Here is a 12,486-nt window from a genome sequence, read left to right on the forward strand (position 1 = left end):
TATAGGGGTTTCTCCAGATCCTCCAACTGTCGAAATTTTTTTGCCAATCCTTCTAAAATGCATTAAGCTTTTATTCAAAATTATTTATTAATCTTTTATTTCCCTCAACATACATTGAATGAGTTTCGTATTTGTTGCACCTTGAATGATATACAGGTAACAAACAACAAGAAAAAAAAAGATCGAACTTCCGGTAAAGAAGCTTCATGAATTTGTCCTTACAAAACAAGAATTTGACTTCTTCAATGATGGAAAACGAATCCAAACCTTGAAATACTGTTGTTTTCATTTTCATATTGAAGTGTTGCAGATTACAAGGAAAATAGTATTGTTAATATCCGTTTATATACTGTAGTTTGCCTTTTTAAAGTATACATATCTTAAGCAATATTTGAAGTAAGAATATAGATGTCTTTATTATTTTTTAGTTTTATATTTATTTATAAATAAATAAATTATTCTATTGAATTCATCTTTTAATTATACTCAAATATAAGATAAAACATAAGTTTGTTATCATGTTTAATTACTATTTCTAAATCAATTTATTGCAATAACAAAATAGTTATAAATGATCATTTTGTATCTAATTAATGACTAAATGGTCATTTGCAACAACATTTGAAAAGACATTTGAGCTATATTAGTGGTTTATTATGCATTTTGCTCATTAAACCACTCCACATTCATAAGCATCATTATGGATATTTTATGATACCATGTGGAAATTTAATTATTGTTTAAATTGTGCCTCATCAATGACATTTTTTAGCCCTACCATAAAACATATTAACCTTTGAATGACAGGACTAGAGATAACAATATCAACAAATGTTATAAAAACATTCTGGATTGATATGAGTCCCTCCATATCCCCAAGACTGATAGAAAATAATTTGTAGGTGAATGATATTTAATACCATGTATATTTTCACAATTACCATCAGATAGGTTGGATTAAGATATTGATTAGATAATGATTAAATCCAACCCTTTAGAAAATTGGTGTATGTTAAGCTGTGATGGCATCACCTTTGAGGATACAATGATTAGAAGTATCAAGGATTTTTCTTTACAAACTCAAATACTAGTGGGACATTTTCAAACAATCATCTTGTGGGATTAAAAAATTCATAATATTTTGTCAATTGTAAATGAAGATTTGCTAAGGCATGAAATAGTTACAAAAATAGAAGTGTAGGATTACTAGCATATTCTTCCAACTTATTAGACAGTTCACTGCAAAATCCTTCTTGGCTCATCTTGTAATCTAAAATATGTTGCAAAATTTCTTTTGATTAGTCCTTTAAATCTATAAATTATTGTTTTGTGCTTTTCAACCCAAGGAATTACAAAATACCTTATACACCAATCTTAGCACCAACACTGAAAAAATCTACAAGTATATCTTGGAAACTTCTCTATTATCAGTCAATTTTGAAATACACTTGTGTAAGATTTAGAAAATAAAATCAAGGCACTACTATTGTTAGAACAAGTTCGAGGGAAAATAAAACTTGGCACTCTTACTGTTATACTTGACCTTCCAACAAACTACCTTTCTTTCTTATGACTATGTCTTCACAGATCATATATATTTATTAGAGTTCAAATTGTACTTCTAAAAATGATATATTATCATAATTTATAATTTCTCTTAATACTCACAAATATTTATCATTGACATTCATATCACACACACTTTTCCTTCCATCAAACCTCCTCTTTAAATACTATTCAGTGGTTCTTAAGTTGTTTGGAGGAATTTGCAACTACTTCCAACCACCATTTAGTTAACTTCCACATTACCCAACTATATTTTGTCTATTTGTATAGGTCAATAACAAACTTAAACCATATCAAACTACCTCCAACTATTGATGATAAATGATAAAGACTATAAATCCATTCCAAATACTAATGTGCCATCTGAAAAGTATATTTTTTAAATCCAACACAAATGATCAAATATATAAGAAAATAATTTTGATCAGATTACAATCATACACATATTCAAACCTGACTTCTTGAATAAAATTATTGATAGGTAAAAAATCCAATCATGGATCATTCTATTTCTGGACATAAGAAATTCAATCAGTAAGATGCAGCCATATGAATTTTTGTGTATTCCAAATAGCAGGTGTTGTTGCCATCATGTCAATTCATCAGGCAATATGTCAATGTCTTATGTTTTCTTTTTTACAATAGTAATGCAATCTGATCATTCCATTCAAAGATTCAATCTAGTTAAATCATTCGAATATATAGTGATTCATTCTACTTAAATTTGATTATTTTATTTCAATTTCACATCAATGAAAAAATATTCTAACATGATCATTATCTTTTTCTTTGAGTCCATAGCCTTCTTAGAGAATCCCAATGCTAGAACTACTTTCAAAGTGCAAATGCTCAGACATGATCCTCCATCTATCAAGACACACTTTATTTGATGTTTATGGACAAAAGATTCAATGTAGAGAGGTGCATTGTGAGGTTGTTGGGAGGATGAATCATAATGCTAAATAAATATAAGGGAATGAGGTGAAGATAGGTTTCCCACCATGAATTGAAATTGAACCACATGTAAGTTGATAGATATGGAAGTTTCTTGCAACACCTTGTTTAGGATAGCCTTATGTGAAGGACATATGCATACAAGCTCAAGGATGGATATGTGGATAGGTGTTTTGCCAAGTTGGTCAAGAAGGCCATTTTGGTTGGATGAAGAAGTAGATTTTCACATGGTAACTTATAAGGTTACTTTACTTGGACGGGTTATTAGATTACATTTGGGGGCTTTGTCTTTAACAATTATGGTAGAGACATGACGGTCCATCTTAGAAATATGGTTAGCTACGTACTCAAAAGAGACATTAGTATTTTATTAAAAGAATATTAAAATCTGAAAATATGTTTACAATCAAGTGTTTATAGTTGGTTTCTAAGTCTCTTTCATCCTTCAATATAAATTCATATCTAATTTTGTGAACTTGTCCATTTCGAAAATAATATGATTTTTTTGTGCACCTCTCTATATCCCAGCGATGATGAATGCAATAAATGGTATAATGAAATTTTATCAAGGATTGAATTGTTCCTCTAGTTTACCCATGTTTAAAGGTGTTATTTAGCTTAAATGTATAATATGGAAAATATAATTGTATTATACATTTGTTTATATTTGATTGTTTTATTTTATTTTTATTTCCTTATTTTAGAGTTTGGAAATGTACAAATATAATTATATTCTGTATTTATTTATAATTAATTAATTTAAAATTATCAAATTTCCACAATCCATAATGATAATCTATTGCTACTTGTGGATTTGATTGTGTGACTTTTTTTGCATCAATGTTTCGGATCACACTCTATGATCCATCATCAAGATGTTTGGAGAATGCTAGGATAATAAAAGAGGTGAATTGCAGACTAAGACAAGCTCAACCAGTATATGAAAGAACCAAGCATGTAAAACAAGGAGTGTGATAATAAAATAAAAATAAGAAGAACAATGAAATAAAAAGACAACGGTACAAAGATCACTAAAAAGACAACAATACCCTAAATACAAAGTACAAACTAAAATTAGAGAAAAATGCAAAATGGAGAAACCTGACACAAAACACAAGAATATATATATGTGTGTGTGTGTGTGTTTATATATATATATATATATATATATATATATATATATATATATATATATATATATATATATATATATATATATATATATATATATATATATATATATATATATATATAAACACACACATATATATACATAAATATATGTATATATATACACACATATATATTCCATCAACTTGGTTTGACCTTAGGCTCAAAATCTCTTACTTTTGGTAATGTGATTAACTCATTTGCAAGAAGTGTTTTTAGAGTTGATTCCAGTGGTTCCCCAATGTTTGTAAATTTTATGCGGGGGTTGGAATAAAAAGACTTTGGTTTAGTATTCTCTGGATTTTTTACTAGTGTTCGACTTGAGAGATTGAAAATGGGTTGTTGTGGTTTAACATCATTGTTATGAGATACTCCCTCATTGGCAACATTTATGTTCTTCATCCAAAATTTTGTTTTATCGTTGTTGCTATTATTGCCATTATTGTTGTTGTTGTAGTAGTTAGAAGAATTGTAAAGTTTTAATTCTTCCTTCTTGACCATAGTGTCCTCTACTTTCAAACCGTTTTCATCATTTTTGTAAAACTAGGAGGACATTGCATTTTGAGTCTATAACTCATTTCACTGGTAAGATTGTCAATGAAGATGTCTATTTTCTCTTGATCTGGTACATCTCTAGGACACCTATTAAACAATCATCTCCATCGCTGTAGAAAGACCATGAAAGGTTCACCATTCTTTTGTTTGATGTTGCATAGGTCTAGCATTGTTATCTCATTTCTTATGTTGTAGGAGGATTGTGAGATGAATTTCTTCATAAGTTCTTCAAAAGATTTAATCCGAGATGGAAATTTTGAAAACCATTCCATTGATTGCCCACTTAAGCTTCTAGGAAATAAACGCATCAAATAGGTTTCATTGTGTGCAAATTCCATACTCATAGTGCAAAATTCCCTAAAATGATCTTGAGGATCAAATTTCCCATCATATTTATTGTATTTGGGGATTTCACAATGTTGTGGGAATGGTATCATGTTTAAAATCCTGTCAAAAGGATATGGACAGATGTCCTCCAATGAATATTTCTTGGGACTTGTTCCATTCTGCATATCCTATATTTGTTGTTTCAAAGTTTGCATTTGTTGAGTGAGAGTTAAATGAGGATTATCAACATGGGTTATCCTTATATCCTCTTAAGTTCTTTTGTCACCACACTCCCTTCTTGTTTCATCTTGGTCTCTTCTTGTTCTACTTCCTCTTGTTTCTTTTCTATCTCTTCTTGTTTCTTCGTGGTTTACTCAATTCATGTCATCATCGTTGTGGTAATCGGTGTTTTGGTTATGATTTGTTTCAACATCATTTTTCAAACTTTCTATGTTAAAACCTTGTGGCAATTTTGCTCCTAAATTTGCCAATATTAGGAAATATTTGTGCTTTTCATTTTCCAATATTTTTTCCATTAGTTTGTTAAATTTGGAATCTTGTTTAAGGTCTCTAATGGTATTATTGATTCTTCTTCATCAACATCTATGTATCCAACTTGATAAAATGTTGGATTTTCTTCTTCCATTTGTTTTTGTTGTCTTCTCAATTGCTCGTGTTGAGCTCTAGTCCAAACTGGCATATGATTGATTTAAAAATCCCCAAGTTTTTGATTTTCTAGATGTAACTCAATAGGTGATCACTTGTTTAGAAAAATAAGATAAGTTGATTCTACCACCTCTATTGGTACATTGAGATAAAGCATCTCTTTGTTGAAAAGCACGTGATTGTAATGTTTCTTCGTCAAACTCCGTTCCAAAACCACATAAGTAGTTATGAAAACGGTGTAGGAATATGCGATGTTTCAACAAAATTTTGCATTTTATGTACAAAAGCCTTCTCTTTTTGAACAGTGCTTTATAAATAAGTTTCCTCTTCTTGAGACGACACAAAATAGTCATACAAGCATGTAATGGTTGACAAGTTTTTTATCCCAATGTGAGTGAAAGTTTTTGTGAAATTTTGATAATACCAAGTTCAAGGTGAAACAATATATCCAAGTCAATGAACAAGGTTAATTTGATCTTAAAGTTTCATGATGAAGGATCATGTATCCTATTGAGAAACTATGTTTTGAAAGATCAAATTTATCAAGAAAAAGTGTTCTATGCACTTGAGATATTGGATCTATGACTTGTTAAAGGTGAATACTTGTGATAACATTAAATGTAATCTATCATTTTGAATGAATTGTTAAAGAAACCTATTTGTTTGACTAGTTTTGATATCTGTGACAATTGGAATGGATTCTTCTCAAAAAATGGGTATTTAGAAATGTTTTCAAATTTTTGAGTTGATAAGGGGAAGTACCCTCAGTTGTGGATGCGCTAGAATAAATGCGCTACAAAAATGTGTGTATGCACTATCAAATATGACAAATGCGCTACACTGTTGTGCAAATGCGCTATTCTGCACTTCAAAAATGCTATTCTATGTTGCAAATGCATTGTTCTGTGATGCGAATGCGCTATCCAATAATGTATAAGCGCTAAATTGCATGTTAAATGTGTTGTTTTGTTATGAAAATGCACTGTTAAAGTTTATAAAAGCACTATTCTGCGCTATGAATGCATGACTCAGTGGTTTTCAGCAAGTTTTGAGTTTTTCACCAAGATGATTGTTTTCTACTTTGATTTGAAAACATAATGCAAGCACAAAAGACACAATGTTTTGAAAGAAAAAATGCATAGGTAAGTACAATTCCTATGGTAGGCCAGGACAATAGTTGTTGAATCTCACATGGGTTTCCGCGAGGGTATGCTATTCAAATTAGATATTTAGATGCTTGACCCCACTGGCTACACCCTCGGCACTCACTTCTTTAGGGCAGCCAAGCACCAGTTCCCATGAAATATCCTCATGGAAAATTTTGTGTCTCTACTAAGAACCGTATATATGTGAGCCGCTTCATAGGTCTGACCTCCTGTGCCAATAACTAGAAGGATTTGGGCTTCTATACAAAAGAGTTTTTAGTCAAGGCATCTGGTCAAGTGTCCATACATGTGACACCTTACGCTCTGTTAAGGAAGGCTCCCAACCTATAGAGGTTGCGCTCTATAGGGTTTATGGGGAGACATTGTGTTGGTATGAACTAATCAACACTCGTTTCTTGTAACTTTCATTAAAAACACAATTTATTTATAGTGGATTGGAAGAGCTTGGAGTTAGCCCGTTTCAACTTGGGTCATCCCCTCTCACCTAGCCTTAAGGGCTACTCGGGAGGTAGGCCCTCTAAAGGTTAAACATTCTAAAAAGTGGGTCTATTTTTTTTATCACTCGATTGAGGTGAGAGCATAATAACCTACTACTTTGACAAGCATAGTGAACAAAGATTAATTTTAAACCCCTATAAAAAAAATTGATCTAAGTGCAACTAATCTAAAGAAGACACAAAGATGCAAGTTGGATGTTGTTAATTGTCCACCTAGTTAAGCTATGTGAAGAAAAAATGATTAATTACTGAGCCCCTAATTATTCTAGATGTGAAAATGCATGAAAAGAACTTGCAAAACCACTAGTTAGTAGTTTGAGAAATTTTGTCTTTGACAGTTGAACCTACAAAAAGTGTTAGTTAACCGACTGTGAAAAATTCAAAATTTTGTAGAGTATCTAAGTGAATGCACTAAAAGAACAAATGTGCTAAAACTAACTGTAAATGTGCTATCTACCTTGAAAAATGTCTATCTTAAGATGCAAAAGTGTTGGACTGCATTATATATGCATTGAAATATAACAAATGCGTTATTACATCTAGCAAATGCACTACTAGGCTCAACAAATGCGCTACAGAAAGCAACAGGTGCTCTAAAAGGTGTTACAAAAGCACTAAAAAGTTGGACAAATGCATGACTCTGCTAAACTCCTAGAGAATGAAAGAAAGAAGATAGAAAATGAGGCCTGAGCCTCATGGTGGGTGCCAAAAATGTATCAACTTGGAATTTCACTTTAGAATAAGCCTGCTACTAGTTAGTTTTTCAACAAATATTGATAATGAAAGCTACAGGAAAACTCCAAATATCAACCAATGAAACAAAGTAAAGATAGTTAAAGCATGAAAATACAAAGATTATATCTTTACTCTCCTGTCTCATTGTGTCCTATCCCCATTGTTCTTGGTTGTAGATAATTGGTCTCAGACATGCACTATGTAGTTTCCAAGATGGCAAATGTGGAATGGAGAGATAAATGATAGTTGTATATGATTATACAAGCTAGAATGATTTATGCTATGATACAAAACTATATGATTATGCTAAAGCCAAAGGTACACTCCTAATTTTCTCAGGATGCTTAATTATTAAAACTCATGAATGCAAAATGACTACTGCAAGATCACTATTAGATGGCTATTAGTCTCAAAATGTTGGAGAATCGCTCTTTTTATATAAAAAATTATGTGCAAAATCCCATGTGGCAGAGATCAATGGTTGAGATTAAATCATGCAGATTGAATGGCTATCAAAATATTGGTTGAGATGTGAGAGATAAAAGAGTAAGATGTTCCTCCTACACCTGCAAGATGGAGGAAAAGGTGGAAGGAAAAACCAAGTGTCAGAAGGCTCACCTTGACTGAGGATGAAGACTTGAGAGAATATAGGATGGTTGGAGAAGATTTAGGGATATGAGAACAAGTGGACTCAACTCCCTCCAAAGATGTAGGAAGGTTGGAGAAAATATAGGGAAGTTGAGAAATGTGTGTATGTACACATTCTTTGATATATGAATTGGAAGTTGAAGATAAATGATCTATTAATATTTTAACAATATTAATATCTTTAGCCACATGATTGATGAGTTGGCAAAAGAGGAAGTGATTTGGAGATGAGATGAGCTGGAAAAGGTGATTTAAATAATTATAAAATTATTTAATTGATGAGACTATAGAAGAATTGGATAGGGATGATTAAATATTTAGATATTTAATTGAATTTATTTAGAAAAAAGGGGTAATAAATTAATTTATAGAGGAATAAGACTTAAAGAATTGAATAAATCAATCTTTTCAAATTAATTATTTAATAGAAGAATTAAGATTAAAATGAATTTATATAATTAAACTTGTCAATTTAATTATTTAATAGAGGAAATTAACATTAAATAAATAATAAATATTTATTTAATTATTCATAGACAATTTTGAGTGTATACAAAAATCACCTAAAATGATTAGTATGAGTGATGAAATTTGAGGGTAGTTATATGCCCCACTTGTTTTTGCTTGCTTATTAGGATGTAGAAATAGGGTATCATGTTTACAACTTCAAATTATGAATGATAGGTGATGAAAACTGCTTTCAACGAGGTTCTAAATGAATTCAAAATAATAAATTGAGCATTTGAAAAGATAGAAGATTTAATCATGATTCCAATGCAATAGACAAACATGAATCAGATTCCTTTAACTCAAGATATGAAAGGATTAGCAAAATTTGCAAAATTAAGGTTTGTGAAAGAAACTTACCTTTAAATAATGTAAATTATTCTATTCACTTGTCTTATTCAACTTTTTTTCTTTAGTATAGAGGGGTCTACTAGGGTCAAGATGCCAAGTCGATGTGCATATCAACCCTTGAGGATGGAGGTCTTGAGACAAGTGGTTGAGTAGGGTAATCAAACACACAAGGTAGGACATCCAACTCTACCCTGCATTTGATTTTGTTGATTTTGATTTTTTATTTCTGCACATAACCCTAATCTATTACATGGACTGACTCGGATTAGGTGCCATGGTCCTATCTAGGTGCCATGATCCCACATGGGTTCCATGGTCCCAAAATGGGCATCATGAGGCACACAGGGGTTATGACCATGATGGTCAAGAGAGAGATTGAATGGAAATTATTTCAGATTGATGTGTTTGCAGGTACTTCCCTCAATGTGAGAGTGTACAAGTGACCCTATTTATATGCATCTTTGATTCAGGTTGAAGAGTTCAAGTGGGAGGAAGTGAGACTAATCTAGGATGTAGGAATATTCTAGGTATATTACATGCCTACCATGTGTTAAAATGATGTGGCATTGATGGAGGGGTGGGATGTGGGTACATCTACATTCCATATTTTAATGGGAGAGATGACCATCACACTGGAGGATGTGTATTGCATTTTTTCGCTTCCTGTACAAGGTAAATTGTAAGATTGAATGGGCAATACTCTCATGTTGTGATGGCAAAGTATTAGTTTTACTATATTGGATGTGCCACACCCAAACATCTCAAAGGTTGGATCCTCATACAATGGCTGATGGAAACTACTAGAGACATTCATCTACTTCAGAGGATACTTATCACTGCCATGGTGCTTGTTGTTGCACCAGATGGATTAGGCACTCACCTTCCAAGGGGCCTTGTTCACACTATTTGAGAGATGGAGGAGAGAAGGACTATTTATTCCTAGGGACAGGGTATGTTGGCACATCTCTATTACGATGTAGACATATATGTGTATTATGAGGCAAAGAGTTTGATGACATGCACTCTCTTTTAGGTATGGATGTTTGAGAACATAACATGTACTAGGCTAGTGGGATTTTCAATGGACCTCGCCTTTGATGGGCCACCTACACATGCATACCCTTTTGGGAGACCTTCACAAAGAGGGGATTTATTGTATTAGAGAGTTGTATATGCTCATCTATAACCTATGGACATCACCTAGAGGCCTTATAGGTTTATGATGGATTGGCTAGGATAGGATAGATAGTTGAGGAGGATGCAGTGGGGGCATTTCTTGGGGTGTCACCATAGCTACATCATTGTGCCATTTTATTATGATCAAGTGTTGTGACAATTTGACCAAATACAAGGTGTTCCCATCGTAGTACCCATATAGCTATAATTATCTTGGACTACTGCGAGACCTAGAGCATAACCTAGAATGACAACTCTAGATGTAGAGATTACTCATTCATCAAAGGAGGAGAGTCTGGATAGACCACCCCATTATAATGTTGATGATGTGGGTGTTTAGTGACAATACAGTAGGAATTGGAATGCTATTAATCTTCCCATCTTTCTTGAGGGTCATCATACGGGAGACCCAAGGCCATGGGTTACAGAAGTATACAAGGATGAGTTAGAAAGACATGATGAAGTGGAGAGAGAGGATGAACTTGATGTAAAACCTAATGAGAAGGATCAAGGAGAGGATTATATCCATGATCATGAGGATTTTGAGATACCAGATCTTGAGCCACTACATGTAGAGGATAAAGGGAAAGGAGTAGAGGAGATGTAGGAGGATGTTACACTATAGACACATAGCTCTTGAGCATGTGGAGCATCACCACTATTTACCATGCAGAGAAAACTAGTATGCATGAGCATGGAGAGAATATTAGAGCTAAGCCCCTAGGAACAGTGCAAACCGTGGTATCTCATACTCCTATTATAGTCAACCTCGAATTGCCAAAGGGAGATCTAAGTAAGAAGATGTGATTTATTTATGATATTTATTATGTTTAGGTGCATGGTTTTGATATGTATGATGATGTTATTAATATTAATTTCTCTACTTTCTTGTATTTGGTACATGGGATGGCGTGATTTTGTAGATCACATCCTCCGAGATATGATCACAACTATGCACATACCTTGATCAACGCAAACCTTTTTTGGGTCTTAGTAGAGTGTGGTGAGGCATGCATATATCTTTAATTTTGTGAGAGTAGAGCTAGATATTTTTTGGGAGGAGTACCTACAATAGGAGCTTGCATGAGCTAGATTGGAGTCATTGAGATTTAGAGGAGTCATTGATGGTATGGGGAAGAGGAGTGCTTCTAGATCTCATTCTCAATCTGTGACATCTCATATATAATCTTATATGCTGCCACCACAACCAATAACTGAGGGCTTCGGTAGCCATCATCCATGAAGATATGTATATGATTGGACACCACATTTTGTCTTAGTCCTGATTTTTGTGTATTGACTACATATGTGATGTTTCTTGTATTTGTCTCTTAATGCAAAAAAAAATGTGTTATATTGCTTTGATAAAAAGTAACAAATATAGTGGTGTACATGTATATCTTTATTTAATGTGCGTGTGATTAATTGAAAAACCAATGTAGATTGTTTCAATTAATGCTACAATGATTAAACTAATACACGTATTTTAATTAAACAACTTAATAAACGTTTAATTAAATGCGACAATTGATGATGTGGTGCACTTATGTAAAGCTAAATGTCTATGTGATGTAGCTAACAATACTTTCTAACTAAACACATCATTGATCTAAGTAACATAGGCACATGGAATACTAAATCAATATGCTAAAATAAAGAAATGTAATCTCCTGCAAATAATAAATTACAAAATGAATCCAAGACAAACTAAGAATGAAATTTGTCAAGAGCAAAGGAATATACACTAAATAGCAAGACAATGGAACTATATAATATAACATGCTTTAATGATGAAAAATTCTAGCATACTATTTAGTAAGAAAGAAAGGATGGGGAGAATTAATAATAATCTCTAAGGAGGTGCATGAAATTAATGGGGTCTTTAAGAGGCATACCTTCCGTATTTTCTATCTGGAAAGCACTTGATACATAGGCCTCAATGATGATGTATATTCCAAGCCAATTCAAACTGAACTTTCCTTTTTCACCTAGTAAAGCATTTCATCATAACATCCTTAAAAATAGGCTTTCCATGTTATACCACTTGATATGCATATTTTGACAACTATAACTTGATTTGAAAGGCACTGACATGTGAAAAATATGCCAACTCATAATACCCACTCCCCTTATGATGGAACATAATTATTTAATAGCATAGATGCCAA

Source organism: Cryptomeria japonica, chromosome 7 (assembly GCF_030272615.1).
Source record: "Cryptomeria japonica chromosome 7, Sugi_1.0, whole genome shotgun sequence".
In the NCBI taxonomy this organism is placed as follows: domain Eukaryota; kingdom Viridiplantae; phylum Streptophyta; class Pinopsida; order Cupressales; family Cupressaceae; genus Cryptomeria; species Cryptomeria japonica.